Source organism: Mobula birostris, chromosome 6 (genome assembly GCF_030028105.1).
Source record: "Mobula birostris isolate sMobBir1 chromosome 6, sMobBir1.hap1, whole genome shotgun sequence".
Lineage (NCBI taxonomy): Eukaryota > Metazoa > Chordata > Chondrichthyes > Myliobatiformes > Myliobatidae > Mobula > Mobula birostris.
The window spans coordinates 12122052-12135613 of NC_092375.1; the positions used below are offsets into that span (position 1 = coordinate 12122052).

Below are 13562 nucleotides of genomic sequence, written 5' to 3' on the forward strand. Positions count from 1 at the left end.
TTGGACCACCTGGAGAAAACGCACACATTCCACGGGGCTATAGACCCCTGACAGAGCACGCCAGGATTTAACTCTGAACTCTGACGCCCAGGCTGTAATAAAGTCGTGCTAACCTCTACGCTGCTGTGCTGCCCAATGTCTGCATATTATCAAGGAGGCTTTGAGACCATTCTTCTGTCTTTTCCACCTGGGAATTCCCTTTTGCTACAGAGCTTTGGAGCATAGTGTGGAGAGTCTAGTGTCAGAGTTGCAAAAAACAGGGCCTGTCCATTGGAGCTTCTTCATGGGGTGAGCTCGGCTGTTGTAGATGAGGTAGTCTGGTATCTCAGCATCTTCCCCAATGGGAGAAGCAACTATCTCATGATCCTGTGGCTTGTTCTAACATGGAACTTGCATAGTACAGTCATCAGTGCAAACATCCCCACTATTGTGGCTACACCTGCCTAAGAAGGGCTTTGATCCTGGAAAAGTGACTGTCCCACATTCCAGACAGACTGATCCTTTTGCGCATTTCAGTGTTAGGGCTGGAAGAGAAACAAATCTCTGACATGGTGTACTATATCCTCATAAACCTGCAAGGAACAATAACTCTTTCCAACAAAGATATCTACATCCTGTAGCCAGTTCCTTTTTCATGGTGTTGTCCTTGATACAAACATTGGAACCCATTAAATTATGTGCAGAAAACACAAAAGCCTGAAAGCACATACCACCAGGCTCAAGAACAGCTTCTACCCTATTGTGATAAGATTATTGAATGGCACTTTAATACAATAAGTCGGACTCTTGACCTCACAATCCTCCTCATTATGATCTTGCACCTTATTATTTGCTGCCACTGCACGTTCTCTGTATCTGTTACACTTTATTCTGCATTATGTTATTGTTTTCCTTTGTACTACCTCAATACACTGATATGGTGGTAAGCATCCACACAGATCTGATGGAAGTCCACCATAACTTGCCTTTGTGAAGATGCTCTTGACTTCTCTGTAAGAAAATATCGGGACCAGTTTTGACCAGAAAGACCAGGAGAGCCAGGAACCAACTAAGTGCAGATGAAAGGTGCTGATGGATGGGAAATTTCACGGCACCAGGATGGAAAAGAGGCAGCTCTGCCGGCACCTAAAGGTCGGGTCCAGTGGAAAACCCATGACTTGGAGAACGGATGGTGGCTGAAAAGAGCATTGCAGCTCCAGCAGTTTACTGATGACCGTGACATGAAATTTCTTTCAGCCTTCTACTGTCCCAAACACTCCGCTCAGCACCAACAATGTAGGTGAACTTATCCAGGGAGAGGGCAGTTCGCACTGGAAGACCCCTTCCTTGTCATCTGTATCCATAACTCTGTTCCACCTCAAATTATCCCAACTTTGCGATCATTCCTGACAGGCAAGTCACAGCAGCACAGAAACAAGCCCGTCAGCTCGTCTGGTCGATGCCCGACTGTTATCTATCCAGTCCCATTGACTCACTACCGGACATCACCCTCCATACCCCTCCCATCCATGTACTTATCCAAACTCCTTAAACGTTGCCGTTGAACCTACATGCAGCTCATTCCACACTCATATCACCCTCTGAGTGGAGAACTTCCTCCTTATGTTTCCCTTATCTTTCACCCTAAATTTATGACCTCTCGCTCTATTCTTACCCAGCCTGAGGGGAAAAAGACTGCCTACATTCACCCTACCTATACCCTTTATAATTTTGTATGCCTCTATCACATCCCTTAATTCTTCTACGCTTTAGGAAATAAGAGATCAAAGATAATATGTCACATGAAAAAAAAAATTAGACCTTGGGAACAGACAGTATCCCTAAAAGTTGGTATAGGGAGACTTCAGTCACAATATCTCAGCCTTGTCCCCCGTGTATAGGAAGGGGAGAGTGCACCAGAGGACTGAGAGGTACTGTAAGCCTTTCTCGATAAAGAAAGGCTACAGCAGTGAAGGGTCCCAAATCGTCGTGCACGCCATGCCACTGAACCCTGACCCCAGAATTGTCAAGGACTGTGTGGTGACAGCCCATGCATCAGCGCTGTCACGTTAAACCAAGTCGTACACAGGCATTCTCCATTAAGGGAATCCGTCCTAACATCCTGGGTTATGTGGATCCTGGATCAACCACTACAACCACCGGAGGAAACAACCCTTTGGGAGAGCATCTTACTGAACTCGAGTGACCGCACTATTACTGCTCTGTGACTCTGAAGTTGTAGTTGAATCTCTTGCTATGTTTTCAGGTAGCGGGTACTGGAACACAGCTTGCTGATCTGCAAGATCATGTGCTTTTGTCGAATCGCCTTTAGTCAGTACTATGGGTTAATAAGCAGGTAATCCCTTTTAGGGTTATTAATTGATTAAAGAACACCCTTGCTCTTTAAAACAATGCCTTGAGATAGCTCTTACCCACCTGAGAAGAGATATTAAAATTGATTCAAGGGCTAATTCTTCTCAATTTTGTTTTCGAAAGTGCTTTTGCTCTTTCATATCTTGTGGGATCATACCGATTATTAAGATTAGACTATAAGACATAGGAATAGAATTAGGCCATTCAGTCCTTGGAGTCTTCTTTGCCGTTCGATCATGGCTAATTTATTTTTCCTCACCCATATTCTGCTTCCTCCTCCCTATAATCTTTGACAATTTTATTAACCAGTAACCTATCAACCTTTGCTTTAAATAGACTCAGTAACTGGGCCTGCACACTCATCTCTGGTGGCAATGAATTCCACAAATTCACTACCCGCTGGCTAAAGAAATTTTTTCTCATCTCTGTTCTTGTGGGATGCCCTCCCTTCTATTCTGAGGCTGTACCCTCCGGTTCTGGACTTCCCTCGCTAAAGGAAACATCCTCTCCACATCCAATATATCTAGGTATTTCAATATTCAGTAAGTTTCAAAGAGATTGCCCTTCTTTCTTTCAAACTACAGCGAGCACAAGTCCAGAGCCATCAAACGTCATACGTTTCATTCCCAGGATCATTCCTGTTAGCCTGCTCTGGACTCTCTCCATTAGAGAGCCCAAAGCTGCTCATAATATTCCAAGCACCTTCTAATCAATGCCTTATAAACCCTCAGTGCCTTATAAAACTTTTAAATTATGATGTGTGCAGAGATGTTAATGAGCTCAGCACATGAAATTGCAAATAGTAATGTGGTAATTGTGTTTGCAGGCCATGCATGTGGATACTGACCTTGTGAGAGATTGATATGAATGCAGTATAGTATTCCAGAATATGTCTGATGCAAATACACTCATTACACTGCAATAAAATATTCAAAGCCTTTAACTAATATGTACTTTTCATGCTGCATAATTTATTCTACCTATGGAAAGACTAGTATTTGCATTTGGCGTAATATAAAGTGCTTTATATTTCCTTAAAGAGACCAGTTAAAATAATGCAATTTTAAAAAAATACAATCTAAAGCAATTACTAGTTAATTAACTGCCTGCTTATGGTGCCTTGCTACAATTGAGGCAATCTCTTTACTGTTAGTGCCATCTTCTGCTGCTCAGTCGCTGTTGGATAATTAAATTAGATCTGCTATCCAAGACTCAGCGTTTTGAAACTACTCAATGTGTGTAAGCTTTTGGATGGATTTGATAATGGCACTTCAATTACACTGAGTCATAGTCATACAGCACTATATCACAGAAACGGGCCCTTTGTCCCATCTAGTTAGTCCTAGTCCCTGCTGAACTGGTTATTCTGCCTAGTCTCATTGACCTGCACCTGGACCATCACCCTCTATAACTTTCCTATCCACGTACTTACCTAAAGTTCTCTTAAGTATTGCCATCAAGTCAAGTCAAATTTATTGTCAGTTAACCATATACGTGTATAGCATTAAATGCAGCAATGTTTCTCCGGGCCAGGCTGTAAAGCACTATAGTACACGGCACACGCAATAACTTAGGAAAGAAAGGATAAAATCTACATGTGGATTACGCATAAATAAACAAAGTAAATTAAATATTGTAGGGTACAGATCAGATTAACCAGTGACACTTCGAATGCGATGCAGCAGCGAGTTCAGAAGCCTAATGGCCTGAGTGAAGAAACTGTTTCCCATCCTGACCATCCTTGATTTTGTACATCAGAGTCTCTGCCTGATGGTAGAAAGTCAAAGAGGATACTGGATGTATAGGTGGGATCTTTGATAATACTGAGAGTCCTGTGTACACAGCACTACTGATGGATGGTATCGACCACTTCTGGCAGCTCATTCCACACTCATTCTACCCTCAGGGTCCCTTTAAATATTTCACCTTTCAAGTTTAATCTATGACTTCTTGTTCACCCAGAAGGTTAAAGCCTGTTTGCATTTATCCCAACTACATCCCTAATAATTTTGTATACCTCCATCAAATCTCCCCTCATTCTCCTACACTCCAGGGTAGTAGTTCTTTTCCTGTCTAAATAATACAAAGCGATCCGTCTATAAATCAAATTATCCATCAACCCATTTTTTTTAAAAGATCAAATTGGGCCAGAGGTTGCTGGGAGTAAGTTAGGAAAATACGCTTATTATGAAGATACTTGTGATTTTTTGCAAGACCCTCTAATTTGGCAGATGATTACACTAATTAACAGGAGTTGCAGGTTGGTACAAGAATATGTCTGCTTTTATTTTAGTTTTCAAAATTATAGGTTATTATTGGATTTCTCTAATCTTGGGAATGGCTGGGAGGGGAATTAAACTTGATCTAGCATTGAACCAGCTGAACATCTGACAGCCTGCTGGAAGTGTTCAAGGTCAGGCATTGATTAATATTTGTGGTCCAGTACATTTCATCAGACCGGGGAAAGTGAGAAGAGAAAATTGGCTTTCCATATACAAGCTGCCTAGAATAAAGGGTAGAGAACGTCGACTCAGACCATGAGAGGCCTGTGTCGGGCATTTTCATGCCTTACAAGGTGCAGATTGGAATAAAGAGACCATCTCTAATAGGCTCAACACACACAAAATGCTGGAGGAACTCACCAGGCCAGGCAGCATCTATGGAAAAGAGTAAACAGTCAATGTTTTGGGCCAAGATCCTTCGTCAGGACTGGAGAAAAAAAGATGAGGAGTCAGTGTAATAAGGTGGGGGAGGGGAGGAAGAAACGCAAGGTGATAGTTGAAACGGTGGCGAGGGTAGTGGAGAAGTGAAGTAAAGAACTGGAAGTTGATTGGTGAAAGAGATACAGGGCTGTAGGAGGAATCTGATAGGAGAAAACAAGGCCATGGAAGTAAAGGGAGGGAGAGGAGCACCAGAGGGAGGTGATGGACAGGTAAGGAGATAAGGTGAGAGAGGGGAATGGGAAATGGTGTAGGGGGTGGGGAGTGGATTACCAGAAGTTCAAGAAATTGACATTCTTGTCATCAGTTTGGAGGCTACCCAGATAGAATATAAGGGAATATAAGGTGTTGCTCCTTCAACCTGAGTGTGGCATCATTGCGACAGTAGAGGAGGCTCTGGACTGACATGTTGGAATGCAAAGTGGAATTAAAATCAGTTGCCACTGGGACATCCCCCTTTTTCTAGCAGACAGAGCGTAGGTGCTTGGTGAAATGGTCTCCCAATCTACGTCGGGTCTCACTGATATACAGGAGGTGCTTTCTGTTACTATTGATGGTGAGGACGTGGATGTGGTAAGGACTTTACAAGTACCTCAGGACGCACCTGGACAACAGACTTGAGTGGGGCACCAACACAGAAGCTGTGTTCAAGAATGTCCAGAGTCGCCTCTACTTCCTGAGGAGACTGAGGTCCTTTGGAGTATGCAGGCTTCTCCTTCACATGCTCTACCAGTCTGTTGTTGCCAGTACAATCTTCTATGCGGTGATGTGCTGGGGCAATGGGATTAACACAGGTGATGCCAACAGGCTCAATAAACTGGTTAGAAAGACTAGTTCTGTTATAGGAGTCAAACTGGACACACAGGAGGCTGTGGTAGAATGAGGAGCCTATGGAAAATTCTGGCAATTCAGGGCAATGTTTCTCACCCTCTGCATGCCACCTTAGCTGAACAGAGGAACATAAGAAGAAAAGGACAGAAGAAGTAGGATCAAGAGTAGGCCATCTGGCCCATTGAGCCTGCTCCGCCATTCAACAAGATCATACCTGACTTTTAGTAATAGGCTAAGTCAACTGTGCTACTCCAAAGAGCGCCTCATGAGGTCATTCTTACCTTCTGCCATTAGGCTGTATAAAGGGTTGACCAATAGCTGGGGATGTGATGACCCCCCTCCTGCTGGACTGTTTGAGGTAATTTATTTTTTATTCTTTCTACTCCTGTTCTAATATTTATATCTGTGTTCTTATAATGCTACTGTGACACTGTAATTTCCTTTGGGATCGATAAAGCATCTGTCTACCTAGTCTTTGTAAATGGCAGTTATCCCCACAAGAAAGGGAAAATGTAGATGGGGGGGGTGTGGATGGTTTGTTAGTTGTGGTTCGGATTTTCAGTATCTTTAATATGTGATTTTCTGGGTGCCACGGTGACATCGCAGTTAGCGCCATGCTATTACAGCTCGGGGCATCAGAGTTTGGAGTTCAATTCCAACCTCATCTGTAAGGAGTTTGTATGTTCTCTCCAGGACCCTGTGGGTTTCTTCTGGGTGCTATGGTTTCCTCCCACAGTCCAAAGTGTGTAGCTTGGGTAGTTGATGATTGCGCTGAGTTGTTCGCCAATCTTGGCGATTCATTTGCAAACGTTTTGTCACCACACGAGGAGGCGTCATCATCTTTTGCAAATGGATTGCCAAGATGGGTTAGTAGGTTAATTGGCCATTGTAAATTGTCCTGTGACTAGGCAGGGGTTAAATAGGTGGGTGGCTGGGCTGTGCAGCTCGTTGGGCCGGAAGAGCCTGTTCCATGCTGTATCTCTAAGTAAACAAAATTTTCTTGAAAATCTAATCAACATGTACTCTCAATATTATTTTTGTTACTGAGATACAACATGGAATAGTCCCTTTGAGCCACACCGCCCAGCAATCCCCCAACTTAATCTTGGCCTAATCATGGAACAATTTACAGTGACCAATTAACCTACCAACCGATACGTGTTTGGACTCGGGGAGGAAACCAGAACACTCGGAGGAAAACCATGCAGTCATGGGGAGAACATACAAACTACTTACAGACAGTGGTGGGTGTTACAATTGGGAATTAATTTACCAATGCAGGTTCGGCTATTAAATCTCCCACTTTGTTGGCATGTGGTTACAAATGGAACTAAATACTGGACGCATCAACCAACAGCTTCAATACTTGACCTTATTCAGTGAAGAAGGTTTGCAAGTATGAGTTCACTCCCCATTCACCCCCCTCCATCTTCCCCCTTTCCCCACCTCCACTGCTGAACCAATCTGTGAGCACAGTGAGAGCATTTCATCCGAGTGTTCGTGCAGCAGTGCAGTTTTTGGGAATTGGTGAAATGTCTGAGGAACATTAACTTTGGAGACACAAGAAATTCTGCAGACGCTGGAAATCCAAAGCAATACACACAAGACGCTGAAGGATCTCAGCGAGTCAGGCAACATCTATGGAGAGGAATGAATAGTCAGCATTTTGGGTCAAGACTCTTTGTCAAGACTGGATGGATTTCAGCCCGAAACACTGACTCCATCATTCTCCTCCATAGATGCTGCCTGATCTGCTGAGTTCCTTCAGCACTCAGTGTGTGCTATTTATCTCTTTCCCTGACTCTCTCTAATAGTGCTGAATCTGAAATGCTAACTGTTTCTCTTTCCACATCCTGATGAGTGTTTCCAATATTTGTTTATATTTCAAATCCAGCATCTAGTTTTTTTATTTTCATACTTCCACCCTTCTGTTTTTATTTTTGTTTGGCAGCGGTAAGTTCTGCTGCTTGAGTAGCTTGCTCCCAGAATTAATGAATTGGAATTCCTGTTGCAGACCCTAAGCTGTAGTTGGCAAAGAGAAAGTTACTGACATTTCCATAGAGTGGTCTTACCCAAGGTGGTGGGCAGGAGTGGGATGGCCTGATTAGAAAGCTCCTAACTATACCTAAAACCTGTAGGAAGTTTTAAATCAAGAAATAAAGGAGGGTTGTAGGAAAGGAACTATTAATCATGGCAAGTTTTTCAGATAGATTTATCAAATTTGCAATGGTAGTCTTGCGGACAAGTTCTTAGAATATACTTGAAGCAGCTTCTTGTATGTTGTGGGACCAGCCAATAATAAGTCTACTTTTAATCTGGTCATGTGTAATGAGACTGGATTAATTAATCAGGAAAGAATGATCAACAATCCTATTTTGCATTCTGTTTAACAGTGAGTAACTTCGGGTCTGAAGCTAAAGTCTTAAAGCAGTTACAAACGTATGAAGAAAGGGTCAGCTAAAGTGAACTGAGAAGCAGATTAAACAGGAGAAAAAAAACAGCAAGGAAATATTTTTGTAATTCTTATATACGTATACCAATGGTATTCTTAAGTTCCATTGAGAGGAGCAAAAAGGCTGGTACTCACCTATGGCCAACTGAGGAATTAAATAATGGATTACACTGAAATAAAAGACAGCATTGTAAAGGTAGGTGGTTGACCCCAAGGTTGAGAAAATTTTGGAAGCCACAAAATTATGACTTCTTTTCTTTTCTTTTTTTTTGTAGTATGAGTAAACTAACTGGGAATGTAAAAAGAAGAACATCTCCATGTTTTAAAATGGAGCAGCTAGGCATTTGTCCATTGGAGGATGAGACTGGGGAATTAATGTGGAAAAAGGAAATGGCAGAGACCTGTGCAAATATTCAGTAGTTAAACAGCACTGATGTTAGTCAGGAGGCAGGGAGGAACTTAAAACAATCAATATCCCCAGAGAATAAGTGTTAGGGAAACTAATGGAACTCTACGTTCAAGGCCTACATCCTTCCATTTTGAAAAAAATAGCTATAGTGTATTTATAATTTTACATAATTCCCTGGATTCTGTAAACTTGCCAGTGAATTGTAAAATTACAAATACTGTATATTGTACCTATTCGGGGTGGGGGGGGTGGTGTAGAATAGAAAAAAGGAGACCAGAACCAGTTACCCTAATTACCTTCATTGGAACAATACTAACTTCTAACATTGAGCGAAGTGGAGGTTGATAGGTTCTTGATTGGTCAGGCCATCAGAGATACCGTGAGAATGCAGGAGAATGGGGTTGAGTGGGATTTGGGATCAGCCATGATGGAATGGCAGAGCAGACTCGGTGCACTGAATGGCCTAATTCTGCTCCTGTATCATGGCATGAATGTCGATAGCTTGAACTATTAAGGCATCCGTTCTTGCGAGACCATGGATCTGCGCCTGGAAAGTCTTCAGTCTCCAGGGTGCAGGCCTGGGCAAGGTTGTATAGAAGACCAGCAGTTGCCCATGCTGCAAGTCTCCCCTCTCCACGACACCAATGTTGTCCAAGGGAAGGGCATTAGGACCTATACAGCTTGGCACCAGTGTCGTCGCAGAGCAATGTGTGGTTAAGTGCCTTGCTCAAGGACACAACACGCTGCCTTGGCTGGGGCTCGAACTCACAACCTTCAGGTCGCTAGTCCAATGCCTTAACCACTTGGCCACGTGCCCTCACATAGTTTGAACAACACCTTATATTCCAACCTGAAGGCTTGAACATCAACTTCTCGAGCTTCTGATAGTTGCCCCCCCCCACCATTACCCATTTTCTTCTCTCATTTTATATTCTTACCTGCCCATTGAATCATCTCCCCCAGTGCTCCCACCCCTTCCCTTTCTTCCATGGTCTTCTACCCTCTCCTGTCAGATTCTCCCTTCTCTGACCCTTTATCTCTTTCACCAATCAACTTCCCAACTCTTTACTTCATTCCTCCCTCTTTTCCAGTTTCACCTATCACCTACCATCTTGTACTACTTCTTCCCCTCCCCACCCCACCTTCTTTCTTTGACGTCATTGTTTTTTTCTTGTCCTGATGAAGGATCTCGGCCTGAAACTTTGGCTGATTCCTCTCTTCCATAGATGCTGCCTGGCCTACTGGGTTCACATTTTGTATGTGTTGCTTGTATTTCCAGCATCTGCAGGTTTTCTCATTTGAGATTTAACATAGCTTTATGAAAAATAAAAGATATAAAGTGGATAGCAGGGAATGTGTAAATTCAGTGTATTTGGATTTTCAGTATTCAAATTTATTCATTGCATGTACTGTACTGTGCATCAAAACATACAGTAACATTTTTCATTTCCATTAACAACCAACACACCCAAGGACATGCTGGTGAAAGCACGCAAGTGTGATCAGACATACTGGTGCCAACAGAGCATGTCCACAGTGTTCAGCAGCAGAACACAAGCAACAGCAATAGCAATAACAACAGTAACACAGGCCTCTCCCACCTACTCACCAACAGGCACCTACCCCAGGACAGGCCTACATGGGTAGTGGAGGTATAATTTGTCCATCTGTGCTGATCACCCCATCCTTGACTAAGCTGTTCCGCCGTGAACATGATCTGGTATGAGTCAACATGATGCTTTCAGATCAGGTCATGCATAGCACATACCTCTGCCACACTGCTCAGGTGTGTTTCTGGGGTACAGGGGCCAGTGACCTTGTGCCTGTTTTGCGTTTTGTCACTGAGCAACAGTGAACCATCTGATTGGCCTATCAGAGTTCTCTTTGGGAACCAGTTGACTTGATCAACATTTCTAATCTGGCTGTTGTTCACAATTGCACTTAATTAAAAAAAAAGGTGGCCTCCTGTAGGCCCCTAATGCCTGGCCCCCGACCCAGACTTGCAAACATCAGGCATGCAACTTTGGACTTTACCCAGGATTTGCCAATCACAAGTTTGACCTTCTGGCCTCAACTTCCAGACTTGCGCAGACCTCTGGCCCCAGTGACCTGGGCCCTCCTGACTTTTGACCTACCTCCAGATCCGCCGTGCTCTGGACTTCGACCTTTGACTTTGCTCTCCATATTTTGCCAACATTTGGACTCACTGATCTCAGGTTTGACCTTCGAGGCTCAACTTCCAGACTTGCATGGACCTCCAGCCCATGTGATCTGGAGGGGCAATTGCTGTCCCAATAGCCGCAAGTACCCGGGATTTGCTACCTCTGGACCTAATAAAAATCATGTTTTTGAGGTAATGCATTAGCATGGGTGGAAGTTTGTTTTATTGGAGACACTGCGCTGCTTAATTGGGACAGGAGACTGTTACTGAACAGTTTCTAACTAGCGTCAGTCACATGCAGTTGTGTGACGGTTAGACAGTACTCTGTGCTTAGAACAATCAGTGTTTAAGTAGCCTCAAGCGACTGTGGAGGCCAAGTCATTGGGTATATATAAGGCAGGGGTTGATAGATTCTCGTTTAGTCTGAGCATGAAGGGCTACAGGGAGAAGGCAGGAAATTGTGGCTGAGAGGGAAATGGATCAGCCATGATGAAATGGCCTAATTCTGCTCTTATATCTTATGGTCTTGTGGTCTTATGCTAATAGATGAGTGAGGATAAAGAGAAATGGACATTTTGAAGTTGGCAAATTATAACAAGAAGGGTACCAGAGAATCAATGTGGGGCCTCGACTACTTAAAAGCTACTCAGAATTAATGAAAGGACAAAGTCCTCTAATTTCATATTCAGCTTGGGTGAATAACTTTAGGCCTGAACTAATGTCTTAAGATTAAAAAAGGAATGGCAAACATAGAAAGGAAATATCAGCTGAAATGAACTGAGTAATGGATTAAAAGCATGTTATGCGGATGCAGAATTTGTAAGGGAGTTTGGAAAGAATGTGATTGGATAAAAATGCTATCGATAGTTTACTGCGGAGAAATGTGAGTTTGAATCAGAAGAATTGCAAAGAATAAGCTTAAAGAATGATCTGAGATGACAGGTGCTCCTTTTCCAAGGGATTCTCGTACATGGAATGCACATCTGCAGGCAGCAAGATGATTTAGAGCACAAGATGTTGCCCTTTATTATAAGAGAGGGAATACAGTGGATTCCAGTTAATTGGGCCATTGGTTAATCGGAGCAATCATTTATTTGACACAACTCAAAGTACAAAAACTAAATTGAGAAAATAGCTGGGATCCCTTTGTTTATTTGTGACACAATGCCACTTAATAAGGGCCGGAGACTTACTGAACAGTTTCTAACTGGCGTTGGTCGCATGCACTTGTGTGGCCATTGGACAGTACTCCATCCTTGGAGTGATCAGTTTTTAAGTAGCACCAGTTGCTTGTGTTTGTGGTCAAAAAACAGTGATTTGTGTCATTGATAGCTGGTGAGAAATGAGCAGTAAAGCAATTCGAAACTGTCTCGCTCACCATGCTTTCAATCACTTGGGCTTGGAGATACCTGAAACAGCTGGAAATGAAAATGAAACAATTTCACTTCTTCAAGTTAGGAATTACAAAGGTTATTGACAGTCATCTTGAATGTTCCAATGAAGATAAAGGTTTGGAGGATACCATCGTCTAAAACATTATATGGAGGCAGTCCATGATCTGACTAGGTGTCTGCGCTAATTTTATTCATTTACAGTCTTGCAAAGGACATGGCAGATGAACACTTTGTCAACAACTATTAGTAACTAATACGTAGTTTTATTTTAGAGGTACAGTACTAATTTGTCCTGTATTTCATTAAATACATGAATTGTTATTCAGTTAAACAGTAGAATTTGTCTTTTTTTCCCTCCCTTTTAACTATTTCTATGAAACTTCAGTTAATTGGGGCAGCTGGCATTTTATTTATTTTATCCTAGCCTAATCACAGGACAATTTAGACTGACCAATTAACCTATGTCTTTGGATTGTGGGAGGAAACTGGAGCACCCAGAGGAAACCCATGTGATCATGAGAGAATGTACAAACTCCTTACAGACAGCGGTGGGAATTGAACCCAGGTCATCGAATCTCAAGTTCTGTGCTAACTACGATGCTACTATGCAGTGTCATGGTATAGTGGGAGAGGCAAATACATTGGAGGCTTTTAAGAGATATTTGGATAGGCATATCGATGTAAGGAAGACTTATTATCATACGTGTGTGAACTGCCATGGAAAACTAGCTTGCAACAGCATCACAGGTATGTAACATTAGATAAGCAGCTTTGACGAAAACAAAAATTGTATTCTATTTATAAAAGAAAGAACACAATTTAGATTAAAGTGCAAGGTGGCCGCAATGTTACAATACTGAGGTAGTGATTAGGGTTTTGCCGGTTGGTTCAAGAACAGAACGGTTGAAAGGAAGTTGTTCTTGAACCGGGATTGAGAAGGCTGGATGTCGGGACCAGAGGCGAGGATTGGGCTGGTTCTGCTCGCTGCTTCATGACATTTACTACACTCTTCGCTGCTGTGAAGCTGTGGACCTGGGGCTTTATGTCTGTGAGCTCAGCAACGTTTCTGCACTATGTTCTGAGTTGAGGCTATGGGCCTCATGTCTGAGGATTCACTTTTGTTCTAAATACTATTTGCTTCCTTTTATTGTTTGCACAATTTGTTTTTTCCGCTGTCTCTCTCCACGTTGGGTGTTTGTCAGGTATTTTATGGCTTCCATTTGGTTTCTCTACTTTGTGGCTG

General features: G+C 42.7%; 1 protein-coding gene across 4 annotated transcripts in view; it reads left to right on the top strand.

The window, feature by feature from the left end:
• The window catches only part of appa (amyloid beta (A4) precursor protein a), a 216980-nt gene that overhangs the window by 123809 nt on the left and 79609 nt on the right, over nucleotides 1-13562 (top strand). The gene's annotated exons all lie outside the window — the stretch shown is intronic.